This window comes from Nyctibius grandis, chromosome 4 (assembly GCF_013368605.1).
Source record: "Nyctibius grandis isolate bNycGra1 chromosome 4, bNycGra1.pri, whole genome shotgun sequence".
Classification (NCBI taxonomy): Eukaryota; Metazoa; Chordata; class Aves; order Nyctibiiformes; family Nyctibiidae; genus Nyctibius; species Nyctibius grandis.
The window spans coordinates 72,663,788-72,678,325 of NC_090661.1; the positions used below are offsets into that span (position 1 = coordinate 72,663,788).

The 14,538-nt window shown below is 41.4% G+C and overlaps 1 protein-coding gene across 9 annotated transcripts in view; it reads left to right on the forward strand.

Annotated features, from left to right (window-relative positions):
• The first annotated feature begins 205 nt into the window (after positions 1 to 205).
• Positions 206 to 14,538, forward strand: part of CCSER2 (coiled-coil serine rich protein 2) — a 77,718-nt gene continuing 63,385 nt past the window's right edge. For 6 of the 9 annotated variants that reach the window (XM_068398778.1, XM_068398768.1, XM_068398773.1 and 3 more), the window contains exons 1-2: positions 208 to 294; positions 1,072 to 1,255. The gene's annotated coding sequence lies outside the window, so the exon portion shown is untranslated. Of the gene's footprint in view, positions 295 to 1,071; positions 1,256 to 11,056; positions 11,116 to 14,538 lie in introns of all 9 variants that reach the window. The other 3 variants (XM_068398769.1, XM_068398770.1, XM_068398771.1) reach the window with 3 other exon arrangements.

The following is a 14,538-nucleotide window of genomic DNA, read 5'->3' on the forward strand; positions in this document are numbered from 1 at the left end:
CGCGCGGGGACGGCCCCGGGAAGGAGACCGCGCGCACACGCGCCTGGCGGGCGGGGCGGGGCCCCACGGCCGGGCGCGTGCAGGCCGCGCTGACGTCAGGGTGAGCCGAGAGGCACGGGGAGGCGGCCGGCGCGTTCCCGGGGCATGCGCGGCGGGGCTGCGCGCGCCGCCCCTCCCACCGCGGGCGGGGCGGGGCCGGCCGGGGCGGGGCGGCTCGCGGCCGGTACCTGAGGGCGCAGAGCGGCGCGGCCCTGCCCGAGGAGGGGACAGCGCCGGCCCGCGCCCGGCCCGGCGGTGAGTGCGGTGGCGGGGGGGCGCGCCCCGCCAGCCCCTCGCTCTGCCCCTTCCCCTCGCGGTGGGCCGCGCTGCGGGGGGTCTCCTTGCTGGCGGTGAAGGGGGGGAGCGGCGGCTGCCCCCTCCCTGCGCCGCCCGCCGGGGCTGCGGTCGCCGTCTCGGCTGAGGGATGCTGCGGCATCACAGGCCGCGGGATGTGTGGCGCTGCCCGCGGGAGGCGGGGAAGGGCGGCGGAGGGCCGGGCGGGTGGGGCGGCCCTCTGCGTGTCCCTGCTGGGGGCAGCCTTCACCTTTGGGGCGGCCTGAATGTCAACCGGGGCCCCCGCGGTGCCGGTGGCCGCGGGCTGTGCCACAGGGGCGGCCTCCCGCGGCTGGCGGGGCGCTGGCGGCGGTGCCGTGCCCGGGGCTTGCGCTCGGCTTCGTCAGCTGCGCTGCCCCGGGAGGTGAAGGGCAGTGTGGAGGGCCGGCCCCTCGCTGGGTGCCTCCGTCCGTTCCTGCTTCGCAGTGCTTTGTGCGTCTCTATTCTCTGTTTATTGAGGTGTACCTGCAGGTGTGTTAGGGAACGGCTGCCGAAGGCCCTGGCCACAAGGATCTCTTTGTAGCCCCAAAAAGGGGAAGAAGAAATTGCACACAGTGTGTGGTGGTTCAAAGACAACGGTTTAAAAAAAAACCTGGTGGCTTACCTACTTTGGCTATGATCTTATAACAGCGAGGGAATGTTATGTACGTTATGATGATTTCGCTTTAATGACACTAAGACTTTGCTTTTATCATCCAGAGCCCGCTGTAACACCGTGTTCTGTCAAATGTACTTTGACACACAATGAAGCGTAGGCAACTTCAGCCTTTTGCTTTGAGTTGGAAGAAGTCGAGCTGTTTATCTTCAATTAAAGAAAGCAAAAGTGAAGGGGAACTTTATGCTGTAGCAGAGCACTAGTGTCCAGGCCAGACAACAAATTAAGGTAAGGGTTGTAGATTTGGTGCTCCATCTGGTATGTCATCTAAAGATATTTGCAAGTTTGCAGGGGAATTGGTTCAACTTGTAAGGTTAGTGCTTCAGATTTGTGGCAGGTTTGTTCCTGGTGTTTGTGGACTTTGAGCCTTGATTTGATGCAGAATAGATTTTTTTGTTATGAAGGTATTAAAAGCAAAAGGAAGTTGGATCTAAGGTCTTGTTTTGTTACGTTCTTATAGCTGAGAACCACTTTACGTATTCTCTGAAACTTTAAAAAAATCTCTCTTCTGGAGTAGTTGCAAACACAAAACTCTTCATCATATTAGTGTGAGGCAGTAAATATTTATGGTGAAACTGAATGAAATTTGTTAGATACTTTCCCATGTATATAATGATCACACAACTCAATTCTGTGGGCCTATTTTGAATTTAGTGCATCCAAGCTGAAGAGGTGAATGCCTAACAAATGGAACATTAGCAATAACCAGCTACCTAAATGTTAACCAAAGATCTACAGGAATATACAACTTGCAGTAGAAAAGATGTTTTTAAAGTAGGAGTTTAATCTTTGCTCCCAGTTAGTACTTTTCATTGTAGAAATCTCAATGTTTGGGCTCCAAAAACTTCTGAGCATTGACTTCTAATTGTAAAACTATTTGTACAGTAGAAAGGTTTCAGGCTTAGAAGATTTCTGTGTTTGATATTTTTGACCACTATAACACCTTGTGGTTTTGAACCGAAGTAATATTCTATATGAATATATATAAATCTAATTCTATATGAATATAGAAAAAATGAATAGTAATGATCTCAATTAATATAATGATCTCATTTAATGTATTGTTATACTAATGAGTAATCCTGTTTAATGGAACTGTTCATGTAAAAGCTCGCTGGAGTAAAACCTATTACTTTTGGACCTGGATCATCCTTTAAGAGGGATTGGTTATTTGGAATTAACCAGTTACAAAGAAGTGTTGGCACCAGCTCTCTAGATAAAAAGCCAGCATGCCATCAGTCTTCAGATGAACATTGCTTGCCTAAAATTGTTAGAAAGTGCAGATCTGTGAAAATGGAAGAGAGATGAAGGAATAGAAGGTAGCCAGTTGCAGCAGTGGTTGTGGTGTTCTCTTTTAGCCACTATTTGGAAGTGTAAACAGCAGCACCATCTTCTTAATTAGAAGCTTTCAGGCAGAGTTAAATTCCTTGCCAACAGGGATACTAAGATGATCAAAATACTGATGGTGCTTTTGATAATTAGGTTTAAAATCCTGTATTGTGTTTCTGTTGGAGCAAGAAAAAAGCTTATGTAGATATCTGGATACCTGAACACATGTATGTTACAAGAAAATCCCAACAGCATTAAAATAATTATTCCAAAGATGAAGTTTAGTTAGTCAATGTAGGTCTTTCAATTTCTTCATACCTCTGGGACACATACTCCAGCTCACTCTTAAACTTCTATCAGATAGGTGCATTTTGGAAGACATTCTGAAAATATTGTTTCCTGCTTGGTCAAAAGTAGCTCGATTTGCAGAGATCTGGACTTCGCTCACTAGCTATTCTCTATCTAATCTAAAGGGAGGATTCAGCTGGAGCAGTTCTGCTGATCACATCCTATAGTAAGTGAAGCAAGAAAGTCATCTCAGGGTGGGGGATGCTTCTCCCTGGTCACGTGGGGAACTGGTGTCACAAGTTCTCAGTAAAAATGCCTACAGATTGTTGGGATTTTCATGAGCACTTAGCCCATGATGAGTTGAGGTAGTCTTCTGCAGAGTGCATTTTAATGGCTTTGACTGAAGCAGAAGTATGGTTAATGTTGGCAAGGTTCTCACTGCGAGGAGTCTTGGCTTTTTAGCCAGAGGAAAATGGCTGATAAGGTTTTACTTTTATGTGGTGGTTGAACAAGTTATAGATCTCAAATAACCCTTAAATTGCAAGCAATTTCTGAGTTTATTCCCTGAAGCAACAGGACTCCTATGCTTTTAGCCTAATTAGCCCAGATGGCTTGTGACACACACAGCACAAGTTAAGCGGCGTGTCCTGGGAGAACCGAATATTCTGGGTTCTGTTGAGTCAGTGGTATCGTGTACTTTGAGCTGGAGATTCAAGAGTCTCTTCTAGATAGAGATTCTCACTACAATGTGAATTTGTATGATACTTCAACTTATGTTCTTTTTGTGAATCATATTACAGATAGGTTTTACTTAAATGCGTTTTTTCTGTTCTTATTTGATGAAATTATTACATCGACTTGTTGATCAGTATTTTTAATGTTTTGGGGGAAGCTCTAGGTTTTAACTAACCATCTCAGTAAGGCAAATTTGCATAGGTGGAAACTTGGCAGGGCCAAACCTACTGCTATTAGTAGCAGGAGACTTGGGGAAAGAAGCAGAATCTTACATCCTGTATAGCCTTGTCCGTCAGTAAACAGAGTTAAGAAAAAAAAATCCTAATCTCTCTCTGTGTAAATCTTTTAGTCATGAAAGCTCTCTGAAATGGTAGTTTATCAAAATGGCACATGACTAAATTTGAGATCTTGATGAAACAAAAAAAATTATGCATATCAGCTTCCTTTAAATTCAAGTAAAATGTGAGCATAGATGACTGTAATTCTGTAAGCTAATGTGGGAGAAACTGATCCTGTGGACAAACTGTTACTAGTAACTGAAGTTACACATGTCAGTTTCTGTGAGAATCCTTTTTTTTTATTTGCAAGTGTATGAGGATAGAACAACTGTCTGTATCTCCTACAGTGTAGAAAACTGACCTTGATAGGTACATTCAGATATAACTGTTTATGTTAAGGTATCAGAAAATCAATAAGAAAATATAAAACACACTTTAAAATACTTAGAGAAGGCTGCCAGTCTGTGTTTAAAAACATGTTGATATTGTTATGCTGTGGCAAACTTGCGAAGTTGTTTGGTACTGGAATTTTTTTTAGAGAGTTTGGTTTTGAGATCGGGAACTGCTTTATAGCCATCGAATCGTAGACAGGAGCTGTAAGCGTCCAGCACTAGTGAAATGAAATTCAATAGCAAGAAAATGGTTCTTTGAAGATGCAGTTCAAAAATAAGCAAGTTGCAACTGAAAGCTATAATATGCCAGTATACGGCTGCAGTATTTTTGGTTAAGGGCGGGTGTTGAAGAGAAGTCAAACTTCAAAGAATACAAGTATTCCAGTATCTGCTTGAAAGCACGTAGATACGAAACAAACTGATTTCTATAACTGGTATGTTTGGTAGCAAGGAGAGCAGAAATCAGCGACCAGTTCTTGCCGTGTAGGGAGTTTACAAGTAGTTTTCCTCAGGAATCTATTCAAGGCAATGAAATAATCTTTAAAATAATTATTAGGAGGGCTCTGGAACTCCTTGCTTAAGGCACTTGTGGATAGGAAAAGTTTGGGGGCTTAAGGTTGGACAAAATAGTGGAGGGTTCCTAAACGAACTACATCAAATTCAAGGAGTCCTATAAACTGAAAATAGTTGAAGGTTGAGAAAGTTGCATTCTAGGCTTTCCCTGTTCATCCTCTTCCCGGTGTGTTTTTTTAAGGTTGCCACAGGAGACAATGTGACTTTTTATTCATCGCCTTTAAAATAAGATTGACTGCTGGAACTGTATGGCTGAGCTGGGGAATTGAATCCGGACAGTTGAATCACCATGATCCAAACCTAGAGAAAAATTATGATTTGTGTAATATTTCAAGCTTATCCAGGGTTCACTTGCTCTCTTTCATGAGAGACGTTTTACAGATTTTCTTTGTAGGTCCTTTTTGTAATTTTTTTTTTTTAATCCAGCAGTGGCTGACTTAACAATATGATTTTTAAAAAAATCTGTAGCAATGGTTCGACATGTTCTTGCCTCAAGGTCGTGATCTTCTGACAAAAACTAAACTATGTTAAAACAGCAGTGGCATTATGTAGAAAAGAAATCCCCAGAACTATTTTCTTCTGTCTTCCTACTGCTTCATCTTGTCTAGTCTTGCTCAATTGTCACCTGTGAACCTCTTCAGACTTACTGAAGGTATGTCAGTACCAGTGAATCTATGAATTACAGAATCACAGAATCACAGAATGTTAGGGATTGGAAGGGACCTCGAAAGATCATCTAGTCCAATCCCCCTGCCGGGGCAGGATTACCTAGACCATATCACACAGGAACGCGTCCAGGCGGGTTTTGAATGTCTCCAGAGAAGGAGACTCCACAACCTCTCTGGGCAGCCTGTTCCAATGTTCGGTCACCCTCACCGTAAAGAAGTTTTTCCTCATATTTAAGTGGAACCTCCTGTGTTCCAGCTTGCACCCATTGCCCCTTGTCCTGTCAAGGGATGTCACTGAGAAGAGCCTGGCTCCATCCTCATGACACTTGCCCTTTACATATTTATAAACATTAATGAGGTCACCCCTCAGTCTCCTCTTCTCCAAGCTAAAGAGACACAGCTCCCTCAGCCTCTCCTCATAAGGGAGATGTTCCACTCCCTTAATCATCTTCGTGGCTCTGCGCTGGACTCTCTCTAGCAGTTCCCTGTCCTTCTTGAACTGAGGGGTCCAGAACTGGACACAATATTCCAGATGCGGCCTCACCAGGGCAGAGTAGAGGGGGAGGAGAACCTCTCTTGACCTGCTGACCACACCCCTTCTAATACACCCCAGGATGCCATTGGCCTTCTTGGCCACAAGGGCACACTGCTGGCTCATGGTCATCCTGCTGTCCACTAGGACCCCCAGGTCCCTTTCCCCTACGCTGCTCTCCAACAGGTCTGTCCCCAACTTGTACTGGTACATGGGGTTGTTCTTGCCCAGATGCAGGACTCTACACTTGCCCTTGTTATATTTCATTAAATTTCTCCCTGCCCAACTCTCCAGCCTGTCCAGGTCTCTCTGAATGGCTGCGCAGCCTTCCGGCATCTCAGCCACTCCTCCCAGTTTTGTGTCATCAGCGAACTATTACACTGAATACACGAATTACACTGAGTCTCCTTCAATCATCTCTGCTTGTCATTCAGCTTAACCTGTAACTAGAATTCTTATTCAGACAGCAGTAGAAAGAATGAGCATGTGTGACTGAAGGGGGGAAAAAAACCAATCTTACTGGTGGTAAATTCAGCCTCGTTGCAGATTTAAACTAATGGAAATTGTTAATCTTAAAATACCAACATAGATAAACTGTTCAGCAGTGGTTCAGATGGGTAGGATTGTTTCTGTCATTAGTCATTATATAATCAGTACAAAAATATACTGAACAATATCTGATTGTACCACCATAAGAGGGTTTTAGCTACAGACAGCTCAGTGTTCTTATATGGAGAAGACGCATCAGATGAATAAACAAACTAGAGGAGAAGGATGGACAAGGTGTCAGTCTAAAAAGAGATATTTCCATTTATAATCAGTTGTATTCAAAGTTTCACTTGGCTTCCAGCCTGCCTGTTCTTATCAGCAAGAAAATCCTGCTCCAGGTAGCATGCATTACTAAGGTAGCAGAAAACGGTAACTGGAAGCTGACTCTTTAGTTTGTTACCGAAGCAATGGTGAAGTAATTCTCTCCAGTAGAGTCAGAGGCAGGAGTGGTCTGTTTGAATCTTTTGGTGACAGTGGATAGTTCTGAGGGAAAAGGGAGGCTCCTCTATTTTTAAGTGAAGTATTTGCCAGACGATAGCAGGTAATTCCTGCTTGTTTGCAGAATGACATTGCTTTTGTGTCTGAACTCAGAGACAGATTAATGTTTTATAAGAATAAATTCAGAAAAATTGAAATTACCAGCATGAAATGCTGTTGCTGAAGGAGTGATACCATCAGCAAAAGCAGTGGCCTGTTTCTGCTCTCAGTTGCTTTGGTGCTGACATAATCACAAAATTCTTGAAAGGAGAGATGGAGATCTACTGTTTCACTTCTAGAAAGCTTGGATTCTACACTGTGATTGATCTTTGGGATTATTCAGTCAATTTTAACTACAGCATAAACTTTAATTTGCCTTTATGATATAAACAGTGATGTCAGCTTTAAAACTTTTCTGAAAGGCAGCTATATACATCAAATGGGAAAGATCAGACTTTTCTGAATATATATGTACATGCACACAATTATGGATTATCTTCCAGGATAGAAATCTTGCCAAGTACAAGGATGTGTTAAGACAGCACAAGAGAGTAACCTAGATACAGATGTGCTGTACAGTCACAGTACTCTTGTGTGTGTTTGGGGGAAATAATAATTGAGTAATACGATAGTTTAGTTCTTTTCTTCTCTGTAGCCAAACAACATTTTCTTTAGGTTGCAGAGTATTAGATCTGTAAGGCAGACAGAGTATGTCTCTTCCTAGATTGGTTTTTCCATTTCTGTTTATTATCTTTGCAAATTTGGTAACAATTTAAACTGAATAATGTCATCAAAGAATTGAAGCAAATAAAGACTCTTTGTATCTCTTCACCAACAAAGATTTTTGAGAACAATACTTCTTTTGCAGTTTATGAGCTGTTAAGCTACCCTGCTCAAGAAGCTTGGTCTACACGACTCTCTCTCTCACTAAGGTTGAGTCTGTTGAATTTGTTCTATTCACAGAAGGCTGTTTCTTGTGTAACATAACCAATGAAGTAATCCACATAATTTAATTCCTTCTAGTGGGAGTGTTTCTGCATCGGAGCTAGGTCTATCAGTCATGATTATGTCAATTGTTTCTGCTTCTCATTTATTACAATATATCCCAGCTGCCTCTTACGTTGCTTTGAAGGCTGTTCTTGGGGTCGGCACACTTAATGCAGTGTTTCTATCAGCTGCGCCTTCTGTTCTCTGGATTTCCCGTGAAAGCCTTACTATGTTCTGGATCTTGTGTTTTGAAGAGTTGGTTATGCAGGAAGTGCATGGGGTTTGTATCTGCAGGTACAGAGCTGACATCGCTAGCTCAGATTTAACAAGGTACGATGCTACATTTGAATGAGTGATTGGATGAATGCACAAAAATAAACTTAAGGAAAACCCAATGTCCATCAGTATCTGAGCCACTCTTAGTTCTTACTAAAAGCATTTTCCAGAATTTTAATAAAGTCACAATAGACCTATGTTTTGTCTCTGCTGTGGCAAGAAGAGTAGGTCTTTTGCAGAAGGGAATTGATGACTTCCTCCAGGAGGATGCATCAGATGATGGGCAGCTTCAGGGAGGAGTTGTGCTTCTGCGGTGCTTTATTCCACTTGCTAGCTGATGTCTGTCCCTGAGGACAGTTAGACTGTCACCAGTAATGCAGAAAAGAGTGTCTTTGCACCTCATGTCTCATTTATGAATGAACAATGATAACCTGTGTTAACATTTAAGAGGAATGTGAAAGTGCACTATTTCAAGTCTATTTCTCCCTTTTTGCAGGCCCTGATAATCTTTTTTTTTTTTTTTTTTAATTGGGAGTAATATATCCCTACCCCCAATCTTCCATCTTCTTTTCTTTGTCCTGAAGCTGCTCCCTTGCAGCAGCTGGCTAAGCATCTGGACTTTGACTGTCCTCTGCCTTATTAGTCGTGTTGTAAGAATGCCAAAAATCAGGGCAAATATACTTACTTGAGAAACCTTAGCAAAGGTCTTACTTTTAGTAAGTAAATTTAGTAAAATTTACGTGATGTTTTTTCAATAAACTCTTAAGGGTTTTATGATAACTCAAATCCTGTTGTATTTCAACCTTTTTGTAAGGTTTGATGTAAAAATTTGAGGTTTAAAATGCATAGTCTCCATTTTACTAATATGCAAAGCACAAGTGGGCAAACTATTACAAAGCATACGTTTCTGGGCAGATAGCACTTAGCCCTTTTTTATTTCCTTGAGGTGCCCGATGTTCAATGTAAATAGCATTAATGGCTGAATTGAGAGTGTGGCCCTAAGGGTTGTGAATGGAGTTTTTGGTTCTGAAGGTACTCTGGTAGCTTTCTTCTACAAAATAGAGCTGCATTTCCCCATTTCTTTTTCTCCAGTAAGTGCTTGTGTCCTCTAGCCTTACAAAGCATTAAGAAACTGTATTCTGATGAATAACTATGATGCTTTTAAAGATTGCAAGGAATGTAATATCTTTTTACTGCATTGACTGAAGATACTCTTCAGTGTTAGAAATACAGAAGCCTCAATCTCTTCAGGATGTCTGTCTTGTTCTCTCATCCCTTTATCCATTGTCATGCTCTGCTTCTATTCCTTGTTCTAGTGCATTCTAATGGACAGTAAATAAAATTCAGCACAAGAGAAGCGTGGATAACTGGTTTGCTTGGTGTTAGATCAAACTTTACAAGTGGGTAGAACATCGACATACCTAAGTGTGAGGGAGGAAGAATAGAAAAGGACTGACCTCTAAGCTCTCTGAGATCTGGGAACAGAATCTCACAACTTTGAACACAGAATAACAAACCTATTTCAGAGAAACAGAACAATAAGCATTAAGTGTCTTGGAATTTCTTACCATGCTTTATGACTATGGTACCCTCAAAAGGCAGACTGTCAGGGATGCTAGGATTAATCACTCACTGTGCAGTTTGGACATAGTAAAGGGAGAGACACTAAAATTCATGTATGCCTTCATGAAGCATGGGGTATTGATTCAAGAACAGATGTGTTTCGAAGACTCTGAAGACAGGAGAAGGAAGGAAGGCTTGGAGGATTTTACTGCAGAGCTGATAAGTCTTATTGGATCTTGGTGTTGAGAGAAGGCTTTTCTGATTGAGCTGGAGCCTGTCTGTGCAGGGTAAATTACACAAAAGAATATGAGACAGTTGTAAATACTCAGAAGTTCAGTCTTGGAGCCATCAGAATTTCTATTTGTATTCTGATGCAATTTAATTCCTACAACACACATAATTTGCTCAGCATTTATCATCTTTAATTCCTCAGGGCTTGTCCTGCTCAGAGCAGGTGTTTGCTAGCTAGATCTCCTGCCACTTTCTTTTATTCTGTTAAGCTCCCATAGTCCTCTTAAAGCTGAAAAGTGACTTGCAGCCGTGCTACCCGTCCTGCAGTGTTCCTGAGTACTTGCTAAAGAAGCCTTTTGCTGCATCTGTTGCAGGGGCCTCCCTGATTTTTCACTTATGTCATTCAGTACCTCCGTATGCTGGTGGAAAGATGATGTTTTCACATTAATGCACTAATGCATTTTTAATTAATTTTTAAGAAAAATAGTTGTTAAGTTTCATCACGTATCAGTGGCGAAAAGATCTGCATTCTCTATGTCTTGAATAGAAAAATAAACAGAAGCTGTGGCGTTAAAACCCAGAGGTGTACAGAGGTTGTTTTTATAAGCCACGCACAGAGGACAGAGTTGAGATACACGTGCACTTAAATTCACAAAGGCCATGTGGTATATCTAGATTCAGCAGATGATAATTAGAAGTAAACTACAATATTTTTCTAATTGTGAAGTTTGTATCTTTTTTTTGTGTGGAGGGCATCTTGGTTATCGTGAAAATCAGTGGGAAGTCAGGAGCCTCTACCTTAAACATGTCCATTGCACCTTGAAGACCTGGTCTTGTGTCTCAGATTTCAGCAGGGCTCTCCTGTTAGAAGTGTGGTGCAAAAAACAGGATATAATTGTTGCTTAAGGTAGTAGGTTGTGCCTGCCTCAAGCCATCCCTTCATTGCCCGCCCTTTGCTCTTCCGTTCCCAAGGGTGTGCTTTACTCACTTTCTGCACTGCTTGGGCAGTAGTTAACAGTTTTTTCACTGCCCTAATGTAATGCTGTGGCCAAGTAAGCTTTGCACAGGAGGAGATGGTTTAGGTTACCATAGGAGGAGTGTTCTCACTGTCCATGCTGTTTGTATATTAGAAACGGGCTTTTGTTTTCTAGGAGAAAGAATGAAGGTCCCTGGAAATTCTAGCACCATAGAGCTGGCAAGATAAATATGCGTGAGTATTGGTAAACTGCTGCTTCAGATCACCTGTCACTGAGCCAAATGAGTAGAATTACACAGAATCACAGAATGTTAGGGATTGGAAGGGACCTCGAAAGATCATGTAGTCCAATCCCCCTGCCGGAGCAGGATTGCCTAGACCATATCACACAGGAACGCGTCCAGGCGAGTTTTGAATGTCTCCAGAGAAGGAGACTCCACAACCTCTCTGGGCAGCCTGTTCCAGTGTTCAGTTACCCTCACCATAAAGAAGTTTTTCCTCATATTTATGTGGAACCTCCTGTGTTCCAGCTTGCACCCGTTGCCCCTTGTCCTGTCAAGGGATGTCACTGAGAAGAGCCTGGCTCCATCCTCATGACACTTGCCCTTTACATATTTATAAACATTAATGAGGTCAGCCCTCAGTAGATAGTATCAGTATTAGATAGTATCTTAATTCTTAGGCCTTCTGCGGAAGGCAAATAATAGGAGTATAAGGTCTGGCTTGGTAAATGTCATTGACTTCAGTAACATCCAGCACATGATGGCAGAAATATGAATTATTCACAGAGCTTCATAGCAGTTGTTCTGTCAGTCTGCCTACACCAAATACACAAAAAACTTCACTGATTAATAATTGGTGTTTGCTGATATACGAACACTGATGGACATAATGTTTCTGGGCAGGTAAGGAAGCTTGTGTACTGCTGTAGCTGCCAGCTTCTTACAGACCTACAGGAAAGTACCATTTTTGTTATCCAGAAGCTGCAAGCAGGTGTTGACTGTCTTGGTGGTCCAGCACAATCCTGTTACACAAACTTATGTTTCTCTGCCTCAAGAAAAAAATTCTTCACACTGGGAAGGAAGTTGCTCTAAGGAAAGCATCTTCAGTTAGCTACTCAGTATTTGTTTCTTATTTAAGTGGTCTTAAAATTGAGAAGAAGAATGAAACATACATCTGAAACTGCTGGCATAGCAATAGTTCTGCAGAATTGATCTTGTCTGTCACCACTCTGTCAGATATGTTTCATCCAGCATCTGTTTATTCCACATTGCTATGACAATAGGAGGGGAATTTGGTCACATTCATAGTTATCTGTTTGGAACTTGAAAATGCTATTAGCTCTCTGATGGCATGGATCACAGGGATTGCAATGTTTTAAAGGTGCTCAAACATTGAAATGTATGAACCTTAAGCTGTCTTCTGCTGTAATAATCATTCCACAACATGTAGGGCATAGTCTCGGATGCAAACCCAAACTTTGCTGAGAAGCTTATATACAGGCAAGTGTCTTCCTGGTGTTACTGAAACAGACTGTGAATGAAGTAAAAGTGAATGTTGTGTTTGCTAGCTGAAAGTAACATAGGAGGAACTTGCTGAGGTGTAAATAATCTTGTACAGAAAGCACAAAGGGGAGTGTGAATGAATATCTTTTGCTTATCACCAGGATCATTAATATCCTTGAAGGTAAGGATGTAGCAGCTTTTCAGTTAATTCAGATTATACTTCAGAGAGGGTTTGTAAGTTTTAATTTCTTTTCCCTGGATCATTATGTAAGACTAGGCTCTTTATAATTAGTTTAGTTCCTGATTAGGCTTGTGTGCACTAGATAATGTATTTCCCAAGGCAAAGCATATAAAGCTGGTTTGCCCAAATGTCCGTTTTAAAAAATCCATAGACTGCAGAAGTCTAAAAGTACTTTTAATTCCTTTATAACGCATACAGAATACGACTTAAATTGTATTTGAGCTGAGTTTCGTGGGATGCAGAAATCATGCTATAACTTGCAGGTACTATGCTTCTTGATAAGGGAATTTAATTTTTAGGGTAGTGTAATTTCTAGTAGTAAGTATATGTCAAGATTGAGAATGTTTAAGAGAACTTAATGAGAAAATTTTCCGCTTTCTGGAAAAAAGTAACATTGGCCAAACACGATACTGTTAAGTTGGGTTTTTTTATGGCATTATATTTCAACCGAACAAATGCAACCTAAAATTGAAAAGGTAACACAGTAGTTACAGTTATGTAGCTAACAAAACACAGGCAAGTATTGCTTGTAGGCAGTCTTTTAATTTAATTATCTGAAGTGTTTTAAGCAATCAGTACAGTTTTCTTAAAGATAATATTTTTTGTCTTTCCCTAATTAAGGATAAATGAGCAAGCACCCTTCCTAGAGAACTGAAAGTCTTCTTTTCAAGTTTAATTTGCAGCACTTGGTGGAGGATTAAAGTAATCTCATTAAATGGCCTCATTTAAATTTTGCAGTCACCTAAGAGATGGTAGACAGATGTGAAAAGGGAATTATCTGTAAAGCATGAAAGTTAAATTAGCAGCTTTCTAATTTAGCTTTTTTAATTTAGAAGATTTCTTTGAGATTTGAGCCTTTTTGTTAGAGTTGGGATATCTTTTGATGGATCTGCAGTATGATGCTTGCTGTCAATGAATGCATCATGATGTTAAAGGCCATTTTTTATGCATGGAGTTTTTTAAAAAAAGGTGTACTTTATTGCCTTTACTGTATATATTTGACATAAAGTAAGTATCTTTGAGGTTGACATTTGATATTAAAGCATAAGGATTTTTTTCATTTGCAAGGTGTACAGGTACACTGTAGGCAAGTTTCTTTTTTATGGGTACAGATACATGGATGAGATGCTGTCAATGCTTTTCTTAGTAAGTGATGTTGGTCATAGTGTTTTTGAGATAAGTCTAATATTAGACACCTAAATCCACATAGAGGCACGTATTAGGCATAATGAGTTAAATGTTTTGCTGTTGCCAGGGGGAAATACTTGTGTGCTTTGTATGCCTAGGTGAGGGCTACATCTCCTGGGTGCAAGAATTCCCTTAGTGTTTGAAAACTCTGGATTTATGTGTTTCTAAATAGAAATCTGCTCTACCAGTTGTAGGATGTGGATCCTGATATTTTCACTAGGTTAGGAGCCCCTAAAAAGCCATGTATCTGAGAATGTTTCTCTTTGAATCTTTTAAATGTAGATCTACTTCCAGAAGGACAGCTCTGGGGCATCCTGTTCATTTACAAAATCCTAAGGGTACTTCAGTTTGCATGAATTTAATGCCACTTTGATTTTATCTTAAGCGTTTCTTAATGAGGTCTTGCAACTTGGGGAGTGATTCACTTTAAGGTAATGCTTGCTGTGGTTACACAAGGTGCTTCCTGTACCTTGAATAGAATCACAGATTCACAGAATGTTAGGGATTGGAAGGGACCTCGAAAGATCATCTAGTCCAATCCCCCTGCCGGAGCAGGATTGCCTAGATCATATCACACAGGAACACGTCCAGGTGGGTTTTGAATGTCTCCAGAGAAGGAAACTCCACAACCTCTCTGGGCAGCCTGTTCCAGTGTTCAGTTACCCTCACCATAAAGAAGTTTTTCCTCATATTTATGTGGAACTTACTGTGTTCCAGCTTGCA